The sequence below is a fragment of the Strongylocentrotus purpuratus genome, unplaced genomic scaffold (genome assembly GCF_000002235.5).
Source record: "Strongylocentrotus purpuratus isolate Spur 01 unplaced genomic scaffold, Spur_5.0 spur5_scaffold_13, whole genome shotgun sequence".
NCBI lineage: Eukaryota > Metazoa > Echinodermata > Echinoidea > Camarodonta > Strongylocentrotidae > Strongylocentrotus > Strongylocentrotus purpuratus.
The window spans coordinates 27,998,259-28,015,832 of NW_022145598.1; the positions used below are offsets into that span (position 1 = coordinate 27,998,259).

A 17,574-nucleotide genomic window follows, 5' to 3' on the forward strand; every position below is an offset into this window, starting at 1 on the left:
AAAGCCGTTTTTCATAGAGCTGGCGATGGACAAGGATGATAAGAATAGAACTCCACGTTACTGGTCAAGATGACAAGCTAATCCATTGAGTTTGATATAGTTCAATGGTCATGTTCAATGCGAGCGTCTTTGATCATTATCTGGTATAAATACCAACAGCCTTCACTGGATCTGCAGACTTGTCTCACAGAATTTCGTAAGTCAACACCACCTTCCTTGTCTTTCTCATATTTGTGGTCATTCTTTAACTATGTTTTATGTCTAACAATATTATGGTTTAATATGAACAGTAGATATGCGCTCGGTTATATTTTCCATTTCCGTATCATTAGAAATAATGCGAGTTTATGTTTGGGTATGTAATTTCTAGCTAATAGTGAGTGATTGTTATTGTATATTGGCTGGAGGTGTTGGTGTCATAGATTTTCTTCGTCAAACGTTGCCTTAGTTTGTAGAAATCGGTTTCATGTTCATTTTGTTTTTTTAAGATTATTTAACACGGTTTATTTAACATGCAGGGGCCATCTAACCCATTAATGGTTTTAACTCTGAATTTTGTTTTTGATTTATAGAATAAGAACATGGTATGAAAAAGTCGTTGTCAGGCTATTCCACAATAATTGAAGTGTATTATTGTGTTATTTGTGTGTATTGGGAGTCAAGAGGGATGACAGACGAAATAATATGCGAGATTATAGGACAGACTAGTCAATATACGGTACACAATACACACAAATGCACACGATGAATACGATGTGGCTGATCGGCAAGATTGATAGTAGACTCACGATTTGATTTTTTAAATTATTCTCCCTAACATCGGTAAGTTGAAAAAATTGTATCTTACTGCTATTTAGGTGTCATCGATTGTCACTAAAGTACCGATTTTGACTGAAATCAGTTGAGTTTTGTACAGTGGTGTTTGAAATGTTGAGAATCAACAAAACAGCTTTGAATACACAGCCAGAATAGTAATGAAGCTATGTGTGAACCTGTCATGGCGCCCAACCCTCATCTTCCTATCACGGTTATTGTGTGTCAATATAACATGTTCGTCTGACCGTCTCTTTGTTTTAAAAGCATTATGTACTTGAGATTTGTATTAATTTTATACATCAAATCAGATAGAACTTTCATGTGCTCATTTCTTCGCAAAATGATGCCGATAAAGATCAATTTAAAAACAAACGTTGACTAATGACGGTCTGTATAATATGTTACAGTCATGTCGGCATCATTTAAAACTCTTAACTCCTAAATATTGTTGCTGGGTTGTTTTTTTTGATGTTTGTAATAGTTAGTTTTAACGATGTTTATCATAACATTATGCCCGTTTACTCCGGGTACCAAGGCCGTATATTGGCCTCCTCTCATGGTCAAGTCTATTTTAAGCCTACTTTATAGTCGCGGTTGCTTTATGTCAGTGGAAATTGATTGTATGTCTCTGTCTCTTAAATTACTCATGACGAAAAATTAATCCATGCCCATATTTGTAATGTGAATGTTTGTCTTACCGGAGCGGATAGAATTATTATATGTTTGACAAAAGCTGCCTTTAAAGAACGTTTGCATGTTTAATGTTTTATCATCTCCTCCATAAATGTTAATGTGGCATGCCGGTATCATTAACGGTTGTAAATGTGTTTGTGTTATTGTTGTTTTAATGTTATCATTGTTTATTAATGTTATCATTCTCATTGTTGTTGTGTTGTTGTTAATTTGTTTAAGTACTTTCATACAAATTTGAATGTTTACACTTGTTACGAAGGTCTATTATATGCCTACTAGTACTGTTAACGGCGAATACAATTTTACTATTTGTAAGTCATACGAGGGAGCTGTCATACAAGGAGTGGACTCAAGCCGCTCTCCTTTGACCCCATGCAGGGGCGGCGATCCCTGGGGACGGAGGGGACACGTCTCCCTCAATTTTGTTTAGGGGGATCACCCCCCACGGAAAATTTGAAAAAGTGCCCCCCCCAAAAATGTAAAGCAAATACTGACTAAAGACTGCAACACACTTTTAGGCTCTGGATGGCCTAGGAGTGCAGCGTTTAGACTAATAAAAATGCAAAAATCTTCTTGCTCGGTCGCTACGCTCACTCGCATAATATCATTAAAAATATACGAGTAAATATTGTAGAAAATCTGTATTTCGTTTTATACTATAGTTTTGATAAGGAATGTATTTTTTTTAATACAACACAACTTCAACAACCTGTAAAGGGGTAGTAACTTCCGTCATCTTCGCCCCCTCGTTCCCTATGCTCCCTCGCATCCCCCCCCCCCGGTCATGAAAAGAAATCGCCGCCCCTGACCCCATGCTCCAAGCCGCCAAAATATTATGCGCTACTTAGCAACTGTTGGGCAGGTGGTGAGATAAAAAAGCAAATGAAATATCAGGATTTAGAATTCCTACATCAGAAAATCGTATCTCAGCAAATGTTCGTTGTCCGTTTCAATGAATTCTCATCAATTTTCGAATGTGTAGGGAGTTGAACAAGCAAAAACAAACTTTTGTAGTTTCATAATTGTTTGGTGAGGTCATTTTTTTAAGGTCGGCCATTGGCATAACCCCCCCCCCCCCTCCTGCGTACGCGCCTGGGTGCGTGCGCAAAATCGAGAAGCTACTAAAGTGTGAGTCAAAAAAGTTTACACCTACAAAATTGCTAATTATTAAAAAAATCATCGATAAACATAAAATTGTTATATATCTTATGAAAGAATGTTTGATCCCAAATCATTTGGTACCATTTTTGTGTGGTGTGTGTTCACGCCTCGAGGAACAGGAGGCATTGTTTGCGAGAGTGCAAAAATCGACTTGCGCCAAAGTTGCTTATGTGATGTTTGAATATAACAATTGGGATTTGGGTATTAATTCGGTCTTTGCAATTTCATATAACATTCCTTACAAAATTAATCATGCCACACATATCACATATCGGATATCAAATATCTACGAACATTTGTGCGCGTGTGTGTGGGTGTGTGTGACTTTGCCCTTTCAAAAAGAATATGCAATTCATTTCATTTGATACATTCAATTCATTTTCTCACTCCGCTAATCCCAACATAATACATACTGTAGGCATCACTTTGGCGGAAGTCGATTTTTGCACTCTCGCAAACAATGTCTCCTGTTCATCCAAGCATGAACACATACCACACAAAAATGACACCAAATGATTTGGGATAAAACACCCTTTTATAAGATGTATAATAATTTACTGTTCATAGATGATTTTTAAATAATTATCAGTTTTTAGGTGTAAACTTTTTTTTGACTCACTCGGTATAGTAACAGTTGGGTGACCGCTGAGGTACTGAAATCCAGAACGGTTTAAGAACAAATCTACGGGCGTTCTCAATGACGTCCCAAGTGAATAAACAACCAATCAGCGAGCTTGTACCAAAGATTGTTGGTATGGGAATTTCGTTGTTTTATAACAAAGGATGACGAATTTCAATGCGCAGGGGCATTTTTTTCTACGGGGGGGGGGGGGGGGGGTCGCTATAGACACGTTCGACTGTATACATTTTATTATTTTTCAATGAATAAGTTACAATAATAAATCCCTTGTTATATACAGGAGCGTACGCAGCGGGGGGGGGGGGGGGGGGTTGAAAACCCCTCCCCTCAATTTTTGTTATGTGCGTGATTTTTTTTGTTTAGGACCCCCCCCCCCTCATTTTTTTAAATAATAAACAAAAGTAAATTAAGAAATAAGTTTTTTTTAATAATAAACAAAAATAAATTAAGAAATAAGTTTTTTTTTAAACATACATATATATTTTTCTACCAAAGGGTGACCCCCAAAAAGTGACCTTACCCCCCCCCCCCTGAGTCGTTGCGATTTTTTGGAACCAAAATAAAAAAAACAAAAATGTGCTCTTACCCCCCCCCCCCCCCCCCCCCCCCCCCCCCCTCCCACTTATTCAGCGACTGGCTGAGTCGTTGCAAAATTTTCGGCCCGATTTAAAACTGTTTACTCCCCCCCCCTTGAAAAAATCCTCCGTACGCCACTGGTTATATATATATATATATATATATATATATATTTCACCAAAATTTAATATGAATTTTATCTTTTCATCTTTGATGTTTCTCGTTGAAAATTAAGGTATTTGTTATTAATTGAAAAAGTCTTTCCAACTCACTTAAAGGTACTATGTCCCATTTGCAGGCCAAAAATGAAATTGTTAAATTCCAACAGCATTTGAAAGAAGAACTTTCCTAAAAACAAGGGGGCTTGAAAATGTCTTTAAGTGGAAAAATTAGTTGTTGAATCGACTTAAGAGCTTTAGAGCAAGTAAGTAATAGTCTGATTTTCAGACCATTGTACCGAATGGTCGTATATTTTAGGCTGCTCAAAGATTCAATCAGTTTAATTTTGGACAAGAACTGGGTTATTGATGAAGACAAATTGCTCATTATACCTTTATAGCTCATTTTATGCATGTTATTACCAAAGAAGAAGAACAGCCAGTCACTCACTCAATAATGTCTGACAGTGAAGTCTAGCAAGTAAACAGGTTTCCTTGCATAGTCTGCTAACGTTTAAATTTCACAGACATATTCGTAATTCCCGCAAAGTTCTACAGAATTTTGTTCGGTGCAAAAGGGACATAGTATCTTTAAGTGCAGGCTTGGTACATGATACAAGTATGTAGCTTTAACTGGTTAGTCACATTTTCAAGAAAATGGGCTGCGCCCATGTCATGCTAAAAGGCATCATGCCAAGAATATAATTATTCATTTATATATCTTCTGTATATTTCGTAAGGAATATTATACACGAAAGGGCTTGAGTACATCTCATTTTTTCAGAAAAGCTACACACTTATATTTTGGGATGAGGTTTCCTTTAACTTCTATGTGCTAACATATCTTATTCGCTTTAATGACCTTTTCTTCTCTTTTTGTTGCATTTTATCCTTAGGCCATTCTTCAACACGATTCTGCAATTATACACATTTCAATCCACCGTAAGTACATGATAATGTAGCGACATTATACAGCAGAATGTGTGGTTACATTTTTATATTATCATGTTTATGTTAATCTTGAAATCCTCAGAAACACGATTTGATTATATGTATAATCATATGCCAATAAGGAACATGTCGAAACAAACTAAGCAAATATCATGGCATTACAATACTTGGAGGTATTTTCCGTTCATCACCGGGGAAGCTCGGTCCTAGAATAATTTACGTTTAAAGGTAATGAGTGTGTAAACAAGAACGTATACCCAACTTTGGTAGCTTAGGATTACAAATTCACAATCAATGTGATCGTGGATGTATTTCAAGGTATGAGTAACTTGTTTTCTGCCCCTGCACTATTGGGATTTTTTTCCTGTTACGGTTGATCGATCACCAGTGTCTTTTAAAAAGTGCTGTCAAATCTCCTTGTCTAACGTTTGAGATCATGCACTAATTAATGTGGGATATGCCAAAGTAACGCGTCGTGCATATTTACTTTGGTCTTGTAAATCCTTTTAATAATGAAATTTTCCTTCAAACTGTAGCGCTTCATCATTTAAAGATGAAGTTGAGTTCTGGTCTTGCGATTGCATTGTGAAAGAAACCGTGTGGAACCGACCAAAAAAGGTTGATCATCTAGCATATAAGAATTTGTGTGTATTGCAAGGTTCTGGAATCATCAAAATGATAAGAAATTTGGCCAAGTCTTGGTAAAGTTACAAATACTTGCACAGAAAGATGTATATGGGACTACACGAACACGTGGCGTAAAAAGCCAGCCCCGATTTTTACGATGTTACATGCATATTTAGAATATGAAGGCATTTGAAGAGCCATGCTTTTTCAGGGAACATGTCTTATCTGATGTTCTTCCACACTTGCATAATAAGAATGAGTAACACTCACAAATTATTTTTCACCTCTTCCCAGAACTCAACCTTCTCTTTAAAGTGATCCATTTTACCTAAGCTTTCAAATGACCTTATTTCATTCACCGGGACAATCTTGAATTATTTCAGCCTATCTTCTCGTCTCTTGATATCTAAGATCTTTCCGCTCATTTATCCATTGCAACATTTCACATTTCTGATGTGTGTAAGGTTTATAAGTTATTTGTTTCGAGCAGCACATGAAAGCTTAGAGGTTTACTAACCTCAAAGATTTATTAAATGCGCGAAAGAACACATTATGATAACTAACAAAGATGCTGACAGTAAAATTTCTTGGAAAAAGGATAGTGTCCCAAGTAAACTTTATCCATTTTGGATGAAATGACATGGCTTACCTTAGAAGGTGATATGAGAAAAGCCAATATTGTGTCAGTATAATAAAGAAAATGTCTTTTTTTTCCTCATTTTTTTTCTGAGTTGACAGGTTCACCTTTTCTATTCAAATGTACAAAATCAATGTGAATGTAAAATCAGCAATGGTTTTTGGACTGAAGTAACAATGCGTAATGGCTTTAACAAAATATATATTTCTCCATTCTAAACTTGGTAGAAAAGAATTTTGACAATTCCTCTTTGAAATAGCTGTTGCTCAGTCATCCGTGTCATTAGATATAATCTTAATTACTCTTTAAAATGACATATGATGTGTTAGTTTGATTCTTAAGGAAAGTCAAATGGATTTTTAATAAAAGGGTAGTGGGATTCGGTCCAAACACCAGAACCCCGATAGGTTTTAAGACCCGTTCTTGGGAAATACAATTTGATATTCGATCAAAATCAATCCAGTTTTCTTTATTTGTAGGCCTAACCAATATCTTTATCTCCAATGCGCATGGTGTGCATTGGATGATCAAGCCTTATCAGCATAGCATTTCATTTTCTATTTGTAATATGGTTACATGATATGTACTTTATATGTATTTTTGTAATACCGTTTACTCTGTAAAACAATCATTTTATCTTTGTCATCCATTTTATCCATCTGTTTGGTCTTTGACTGTGATGATGGAAAGGAGTTATTTTCAATTCAATTTTCCATTCAAATTTGATTAAATATCTCAGTCATTTATTTGTGTGTGTTTTCTTTGCTCTGCTTTCATTACGTAGATGAACATTGACTTTGAGCACCCGTCAATGTACGGTGCAGTACGCTACAGGTGCGTATGTCGGACCAAAGCCATAGGACAAGAACGATGTAAGAGAAAAAGTCGCCATGCCACAAAAACGTGTTGGCAACACAAGGCCGAGCTGACGTACGAAGAGTAAGTTTCTTCCCGCTTTTCATTTAGTTTAATTCCTTCATGTTTTTCTGTTTTTCTTTCATTTTTTTTGTTTAGGGGGGAGGGGATGGAGGGAGAAACTACTATGAAGCTATTCCCTATTCGACCTATTCAGATGAGCGCATTTTTCCACGATAGGAAAGTGATGCTCGCAGATGAAAAAAAAAAACACAGGGGCCCGTTTCTCGAAACCAACGACAAGACCAGGCGCGGACACAGGGGGAGGGTTTGGGGGGTTAACCCCCCCCCCCTTGGTAATTTTTTGTGTGTAAAACCCCCCTAAATTTCTCTAACCCCCCCCCCCCTTTTGGATTTAAAAAAAAAAATTGTTCTTTTTTTTATTAAAAAAAAAAAAAAAAATTCCCATGGTTGACCTAAAAAAGCTGACCTTACCCCCCCCCAACGGAGCAAAATGTCAAATTTTCAAATTTCGAGACCAAAAAAAAAAAAAAAATGTGTCCTCTTAGTATCCTCCTAAAGTCCATCAACAAGGGTAACATCTACAGTGTGAGTAAAAAAAAGTTTACACCTGGAAAATTGCTAATTATTTTATAAATCATCTTTGAACAGTAAATTATTAAATATCTTATGAAAGAGTGTTTTATCCCGAATCATTTAGTATCATTTTGTGTGGTATGTGTTCACGCTTGGATAAACAGGGGGCATTGTTTGCGAGAGTGCAGAAATCGACTTGCGTCAACGTTGCTTTTGTGATGTTGGAATAAAACAATTGGGATTTGGGTATTAATTCGGTCAGTGCAGAAAAAATAAAAATCCCTAACAAAAGTAATCATGCCACACATGCGTGTGTGTGATTGTGACTTTCCTTCTGCAAAAAAGCATAATTATGCAATGCATCTCATTTGATACATTGAATTCATTCTCTCACTTTAATCCAGCTTATCACATACTGTAGGCATCACTTCGGCGCAAGTCGATTTTTACACTCTTGCAAACAATGCCTCCTGTTCACCCAAACGTGGACACACACCACACAAAAATGATACTAAATGATTCGGGATAAAACACTCTTTCATAAGATGTATAATAATTTACTGTTCATAGATGATTTGTAAAATAATTAGCAATTTTCTGGGTGTAATTTTTTTTGACTCGCACTGTATTTCCCATTTCTACTGGCCCGATCCAGAAAATCTGAATATTGTATTATTTTCCAAGCCCAAATTAAATAACACTTCATCAGGGAGGGCGTTTCAAAAGTGATCTGAAATTCAATTCATTGATCATTACAACCCGAAAGAACGACGAATTGCGAGGGAAGATCAAGACCTTAATCCTCCTCCGTAGACCTACATGGAAATTGATATGACCGGCTAACAGGGGAAGGAAGGAGGCAAAGTATTGTACGCCTTCGTCCACCATCGCTGTTTACCGGTACTTCTTCTAGATCATTCATGGCAATAGACCGGGGGTCCGTTCCTAGAAACCAACGACAAGACAGTCATAACTTTATCCGCCAACTACGTAGTCCAGAATCTGGCCTATTTCATTTTGATCTCCACCACACCAACGCTACCTCTCCCTACTTACTTGCTTCCAGCCGATGATGGCGTGATCAAGGACGCCCGGCGAAAAATAGGTCCTCAGGCTGGAATTAAAAAAAGATTGAAAATGATTCCAGGAAATAAGAGATGCAATATACTTCCAAATTTGTGTAGATTATACAATAGAAGTACTTGTAAAATATAATTGTGAGTATTTTATTACATGACCGGTGAATCAGTTTTGTTCTTAATGGGTATCCCCGGATATTTTCATTTGATAGTTTATAAAAATACACCAATATATTATTCTTAGAAAAATACGATGTAATGAAATTTGTGTCCGATGTTTTAGGCGTCAGCACATCAAAATTACAAAACTTCAGCATTCCAAACGTTAAAAAATATGTTTAAACTATTCAGTTTACACATTTGAAGACAGAACTTACCTCAAAATTAATGTAGGTCTGAAAACTAGAGAATACACTTCTAACTATGACTTGCCTACCATGGCAGATTACCCACTCCTTTGGGGATTTCACAATGTGGAAATAAAAGCGTATGATCGGTTAAGTAAAGAGCCTTAGATATAAACAAGACATATTTTCAAAAGGTTAACATGACCAAAGTGTTTTATTTTCTCTCCTTAACCCTATAAAGCCGGGGGCCATTATGCCCCCCCCCCTCCACGATTTTCCTGATTGTTCTGGAACGCATATGGATGGCGCCCCGCCGCTCGCTGACTTTTTTTCTTTCGAGTCTTGCGCATCTTTTAAAAGATTTCTTTTGAAAACCGGACCTACAGTTACAAGGTCATGTGATATTTTGTCTTTGCATGTCAGCCCGAAAATCGCTCATTTTTTGTGATTTGTGTACAAAACATATGGAAATGTCATTTTTCCTTAAAAAAAATAGATCAAACATTGGTTATTGGGTCTTGTTTAAAGTTTAGGTGGTTGTTTTGGGAGTCAAAATAGTTGAAATGTAGTAAGAAATGAAATAAAACAACAAAAACAATAAAATACATAAGTTGATAAAAACAATTAAATACATAAGAAATATGAAAACAAGAAATAACATAAGGAATAAGCTAGCTCTTCATAATTTTGTTATCGTATTGTTATTCCAAATGGTGTAATGAATATATGAAGTGAAAAAGAATTGTTAAATATGAATAATGTATGATTTATGGGTAAAAATGTAATTTTATGACCATATTTGCATAGATTACCATAAATATGCAAATGAGTGAATTTTTCAGAAAATTTGAATTATCATATTATTCTATACACTTCACTTGACACGCATGCACATTTCACGGCCGAGATCTTAAGGGGGCCATCACCCCCCTGTTACACCCACAAATGTAATAACGCCCACAAATGTAATAACACTTTACCCACAAATGTAATAACACCCACAAATGTAATAACACTTTACCCACAAATGTAATAATTTCACCCACAAATGTAATAATTTTGAATCACCCACAAATGTAATAATGACCTTACCAACAAATGTAATAAATTTGAAGGGATATTTTGTCGAATTTGTTCAAAACTAAAACCCTGTAATAAAGCATGGGTATAGCGCGCAGTCTTTACTCCAGACCCGGTTATTTCAAAAATTTAAAAAATCTTCAAAACTAAGACCCCTCCATCTTCCAAACTAAGACCCGGTAATAAAGCATGGGTTTAGAGCGTAGTCTTTACTTCAGACTCGGTTATTTAAAAAAAAACTTCAAACTAAGACCTCACCATCTCATTCCTGTGGAATAACATGGTTATAGGGTGTAGTCTTTCCTCCAGACACGGTTATTTCAAAAGAAATATAAATTTAAACAAATCTTCGGAACTAAGACCCACCATCTTATTCCTCTTTTTTTCATTAAAAAATAAATTACATTATTACATATGTGGATACAACACGTCACAATCATACGAACACTAATCATATACACATAGAGCTGTTTATTGTCGTGTATTTTTACTGTATACCGACAGGTTAAGTACACTTTTCGTGATAACATTAATAAACAAGGTATTTTTGTGGGCATTTCAAATGTTCACTTGTTAATTCAAGTGGGTGTACATCTCTCTAGATATGTGATATGGGTCTGTTACTCCTTTATATGATTATTTCTGTCTAAACTGTGTCAATGTGTATAATTTGGCTCCCAAGAGAACGGAATTAAATTGATCTGTATTCTATTCGAACTTATAATAAAGATAATTATTTTTTAGTGCTTCCATAGTTGTAGAGTCATATCAAGTGATTTGTTATATGAAAGTATGCGTTGTTATTTGCTTGTTAACCGATTATCATTTCAGACTTGTTCTTGTTTATATAGCTGCTTGAGTGTTTCAGAAGTAGGGAAAACTGTAATATAAATGTGTTTTGTTTGTATTTGCCTTTGAATAAATGTCGTTCTCATAAATTCACACCGTGTACCGTGTACCGCGTACCAATTGGTAGTCTTCAGTATAAGTAATTGATACGTTCATCACATGAAGAAAGGTAATTCATTCACGCACTCATGAAAATATAACATCGCAATCCAACGTTTCAATGTCACTAATAGCGTACATATATATATATATATATGTTATACATATCGTGAACATATTTCATAATCACATGTATAAAACAATCAGCGTCAATATTTAAATACATTTAAGGTCACTTATTCGATTACTTTTTTTTCTACGAACATTGAATTCCAGGATATTTGTGGGCGTTAGAATATTTACATGATTACAAAAAAATCGTCGACGGTCAACGAACCATCGAATCGGTCCCTCCTCTGTGTGTTATATATATGGACCATTTTGACTGATTCGTCAGTTCGTGTGACCGCCCACCAATCATTTATTTGTGACGTGTTGTATCCACATATGTTATAATGTAATTTATTTTTAAATGAAAAAAAAGAGGAATAAGATGGTGGGTCTTAGTTTCGAAGATTTGTTTAAATTTCTATTTCTTTTGAAATAACCGGGTATGGAGGAAAGACTACGCTCTATACCCATGTTATTCCACAGGAATGAGATGGTGAGGTCTTAGTTTGAAGATTTTTTTTTTTTAAATAACCGAGTCTGAAGTAAAGACTACGCTCTAATCCCATGCTTTATTACCGGGTCTTAATTTGGAAGATGGAGGGGTCTTAGTTTAAAAGGTTTTTTTTTTGTTTGTTTTGTTTTGTTTTGTTTTTTGTTTTTTTAAACTTTTGAATAATCGGGTCTGGAGGAAAGACTACGCTCAATACTCATGTACGTGCGAAGTACACATGTGCATAGAGAGGTGGTATGTGAACGCGCACGTACGTGCGCGAAAAAACAAGTACGTACATCTCGCTAGGCTAGGCCATCTCTTTCCAAATTTATTAATTTATTGAATTTTCTCTAAAAAAAAAAAAAAAAAAAATATATATAGGGTCTAAAAAGAAAATAAGCGGAAGGAAAGGGGATGGAAAGAGAAAGAATCCTAAAAATAGTCATTTATGACATGAAATTGTACATATAATGTATATATATATATATAAATAATTCATAAAATAGTGTGTGGCAAAAATAGTCAACTGTGACTGATTGCCAAACAAAATCAAATCAAGAAGAAGAAGAAGAAGTTAATCCACAGGAAAAGGATTATGGGGTCTTAGTTTTGAAGATTTTTTAAATTTTTGAAATAACCGGGTCTGGAGTAAAGACTGCGCGCTATACCCATTCTTTATTACAGGGTTTTAGTTTTGAACAAATTCGACAAAATATCCCTTCAAATTTATTACATTTGTGGGTAAAGTCATTATTACATTTGTGGGTGATTCAAAATTATTACATTTGTGGGTAAAGTGGTTATTACATTTGTGGGTGAAATTATTACATTTGTGGGTACGGTGTTATTACATTTGTGGGCGTTATTACATTTGTGGGCGTTATTACATTTGTGGGTGTAACAGGGCCATTTATGGGTGATTCAAAATTATTACATTTGTGGGTAAAGTGGTTATTACATTTGTGGGTGATATTATTACATTTGCGGGTAAAGTGTTATTACATTTGTGGGTGTTATTACATTTGTGGGTAAAGTGTTATTACATGTGTGGGCGTTATTACATTTGTGGGTGTAACACCCCCCCCCCCCCGGCCGTACTAAGACCTCAAATAGCCCGGCATTTTTAGGGTTAACTAATCCTACTAGTGCAATTTGTTTACGCCCTGCCATGTGCAATATCTCTTTGTTGGTTTTCATTCGTTTCCAGGATATTTTCATCATTCATCTGTAGATCCACATTTCAAAAGATGTTATTCTATTTTCCATGGCCTTGTTTATCGTCCATATTTCTGCTCCATACAATAGAACAGACCATACATAACAGTTTACTAGTCTCAACCTAAGCGCAAATTTCACCTTTCTATTTGTGAATAATCCTTTCATTGCCAGAAATGTATTCCTAGCAATTTCTATTCTTCTTTTTATTTCTGCTTCGCATCTGTCATCATCTGTGATATTTTGTCCTAAGTAGATGTAATTACTGACTTGCTCAATGATATGTCCATCAAGTTTCAAACATATTCTAGGCTTATTCTCTGTTTTACTAAAAATGATTGACTTAGTTTTCTTGACATTCATGCTTAGACCAAGCTCTTCACTTTTGACTTTTACAATATCCAATACATGTTTTAAATCTGCTTCATTCTCTGCGCAAAGTATAGTGTCATCAGCATAACGAAAATTATTAATATTTACACCCCCAATACTAACACCTTTCATATCTGAAATTTCCCTGAATACCAACCCTGTGCATGTTTCCTTTGCTCTTCATAAATACCAACAAATGATAGTACACACTCAGGTGGTGTGTTTTCCCTTTGCAGGCTGAAAATATAATTTTGTGTGAATCCCATCACAAACAAGAGGTACTGAAAAATCCCCTGAAAAGATTAGAACTGGCAATTGCCTTTTTGATATGTGGAATTATATCAACCGTTAGGAATTTTCGCAACAGTTTTGAAAATTATGAAAGAAAAATAATCTGGTTTTAGACCCTTGTACCGTATGGTCGTACGTTTCGTGCTGCGCAAATATTCAATCAGCTTAATTTTGGCCATTAAAAGAAGTTGGTTAATGAGGTGTACAGAAAATGCTCATGTATCCTTCATATATACAGCTCATTTTATGTATGTTATTACCAAAGAAAAACAGAAGTCAGTCAGTCACTCAATAGTGTCTGAAAGTCAAGTCTAGAAACTAAAACGGGTTTCCTCGCATTATTTGAATACTAGGACACTGCTAACGTATACATTTCACATATAGGACGCACGTGACATATTCATAATTCCTGCAAAGTTCTACATAATTTGTTTTTGGCCGCAAAAGGGACACATTATCTTTAAGAGCAACAAAATGACTTTTCTATCTTGTACTAAATCTCTCAAATTTTTTTCTTCGACTCAAGTCTTTATTCATTTTGTCTCAAAGCATAAAACAGTATAAGCAAATGAACAAAACTGATGGATCAATACATTTGACAAAGAAAGGTACAATGAAAAACAAGATTCTAGTATTTAGATAAATTGGATATACATCTATTTGCGCATAGATTGTTAACTTAATGTCATTTTCAGGGTATATTTATCATCTTCTGAACAAAACGTACATAAATCAGAATGGGATATACCAACAGCATTTGAATACTTATTGACACTTATTGTGAGTTATTTTAAACTGAAAATACCTTATTTTTGTCGAAAAAATAACATTTACAAGGAATGATGTAAATTTGATTCCAATTTAATAACAACTGACTTTGAAAGAATACCTTTCCATTTCTTTTGGGAAATTGGAACACACAATTTATGAAATAGTTTACCTACTTTAGTAACTTTGCTCATGCTGCAATAATTCCTTCTTTGTGTTTTTCTTAGATGGGTCTTAGCAAATATGCTTCCATTTCAAAGATATGACCGCTATAATTTAATAAAATTATAGAAAATTACAACAAAGATTGAATTTATCGACAAACTCAAAATATGTGAGAAAAATTACCATCCGCCTGCAGTAATGATGAATGATGACTAGTTTTTTTTCGTGATTATTTTTTCTTCTTCAGGGAATAGGGGCAAAAATTGTCCCCTCGCCCGCTAAAAACCAATAAATAATTTTTAGATTTTACACAGATAAAGCAGATATTGTGATAAAATCTAGTCTGTTTAAAACAGAATGGAGTATTGCGTAAATGCGACCATGGACGATGTAGAAATCAACTAATAACGACCCGCCACCCCCAAACGTGTTATATGCCTGTACAATTATGTTGGGGTCGTTTGCACCTCCCAAACCACTAAGGTTTTAAGGGCCTATATTATATAGTCATTCCATAAATGACAAGCTGATATTAAGATATTGTTGTTCTCATACAGGCTGGTCAACCTGTACCTGAACAGGATACCGCAATGTACATCCATCACAAGGAAAGGTTCGAGATGTAGCAGAGATTCCCGATTCGCGGGCGACGCCCCAAAGTGTACCCAGCATCGTAAGTTTATAATTTGTTTATTATATCTTTCTCCACTTGTGGAATTGAAAGACTTTATAATAATAATAATAATAATATGGATATTTATATAGCGCCGGTATCCGCCAGGCTCTGACGCTCATGGCGCTGTACATACATGTATTACTATCACAAAAATATAACATTCTTAACTAAAATAAAGTAAACTAAAACAACACAAATTATTACGCTACACTGACATGATTAAATAGCACTGTTTAGAAAGAGATGGGTTTTTATCCGCATGATACATTTTTTCTTCTTTGGGTTTCCTCACATTAAAATATCCTGCAATCATGGATACAAGAAGAATAAAATATTGGATGGCTTTAGAGTCAATACAAAGAAATATTGGACGAAATATTTCTGAATATTGAGTTCGATATTTCATGTATTGGCCAAAATAAGCCATTCAATAGTATGACTATTATTTCAAAATAAAAAATATAACAATTTGGAGCCATTTTTCATTACGGCTTCGCATGGTCTATTATGCAAAGTTAACACACCTTGAAAGCCGCTGAAATATAGTGTTTGATCCATCTTGGCCTGCTGCTTACTCCATACCATGTTCATTTTTTTATCAAAATTTAAATGAAATTAGTGTTAGGCTATTGGCGACATTAAATTCAATATTATGGGAAATATCTCCATGTATCTTTTACATGAGATAGCTGGAGAAAATTTCATTCCATGATTTGTCAACGTCAAAATATAAGGAACAGGGTTCTGTTTATGTGCGTATCATAAGTGTATATCTATGCTGTCCCTGTATTAACCCTTACTGTACTGGGGCCTAGGAGCCCCCCCCCCCCCCCCCATGGAATTTTAAATTGTCGTTTCTACGCAACTACGCACCGAGGTCCTACTCATTATGTTGAAACCATTTTCGTCGAAATCAGATATACTTGTAAGGTGTCACATTATTAGTATGCGCATGTCATCAAAGAGTGCTATAATTGCATATTCATGTACAAGCAAAAATGTGAACACATGTTTAGATTTCTTCAAACAAGTGTGAGATATAAATTGATATCAACTTGCTTTGATATGTTCCCGAGCAAATACATTAGAAATAAAACAATAGATATAATAAGAAATATAAAACATTAAAATACATAAGAAAATAAAATGATGAAATAATTATGCGTATTCATAATTTATGCAAATTAACCTTTGCATTTCCAAATATAAAAATGATGAAATGTCATGAATTTGAAATGAAGGAAACGTTTATTCAATGCATTTTCAAGATTCTTCGAAAGTCTTGAGACAAATATGTACATTTTTTTCTGTAAAATGTATGACATTAGCATTTGCATAATCAATTAGGGTTTAATGACAACAACTTGCATATTAGGAAAAACGAATTATACCATCTTGTTTCTTACGTGAATATCTTCAAATATGCAAATTTTCGTGTTCATCGGACATTCGACGGCCGAGATCATAGAAAGGGAGGGAGCCCCAGCCCCCCCCCCCTCCCCAGTCAGATGTTTAAAAAAAGCCCAGTGCAGTAAGGGTTAAAAGGGTAACCCAATTTTATCAAAAAATAAACGCAAATAATGTTTTCATTTAATGCATACATTATTGAAAAGATAATTTTTCTCTTCTAGCGTACGGCATCAAAATAATGATTACTAAATCATGCATGGCTGTATTAAGACAGTAGGAGCTCAGGCAGAAAAAACATTAATTATCAAAAACAAGTCGAGAGCTGCTACATTTGGTTCATAGTGATTTTGAAAAGACAGAGAATGAGTTATGATCATTAATGATTAAAAGAATACATCAAATAAAAGTTCATTCTTGGCTTTCATAATGATGACACCATAACGCATGACTTTGCAGAAACAAGTTGCTATTGGTAAGGCATATCATTAACATGAATTCAACTACCATATTTAATTCCTTAAACGAAATTTCGACGCCCCGCGTGATTTAATATTGAACAAAAAATAACTGATAATGATTAATAATCCCAATTCATTTCGTTTCTTCGCACTCTTTTCCATCGCGGTCTTCAATGTCCGGATCGTTTTTAGATTACGTATGCGGGAAAATATATCTAAAAAGTTGTAAGGGATCCGGGCCTTGTTTGACTGAATTCACAAAATCCTGTGCTTTCATTTATTCGGACTGGACTTTTTTTCCAGATAACATGACCCTGTATTTAGAAGAAGAGGAAGCTGAATTAGCGGCGCTTGAGGCGCTGGCGGCGGTGGATGCTGATCAGGCCGTAGAAGAGGTGCTTGAGGCTGAGGCAGAGGAGGTGCTGGAGGTTGAGGCCGTAGAGGAGGTGC

General features: G+C 35.2%; 1 long non-coding RNA gene across 1 annotated transcript; it reads left to right on the top strand.

Moving 5' to 3' along the window:
• Positions 1 to 28: 28 nt before the first annotated feature.
• Positions 29 to 15,236, top strand: LOC115923084. Its single transcript, XR_004063771.1, has 4 exons — positions 29 to 196; positions 4,941 to 4,986; positions 7,044 to 7,198; positions 15,138 to 15,236. It is a non-coding gene; the product is annotated as an uncharacterized LOC115923084 (long non-coding RNA).
• Positions 15,237 to 17,574: the final 2,338 nt, after the last annotated feature.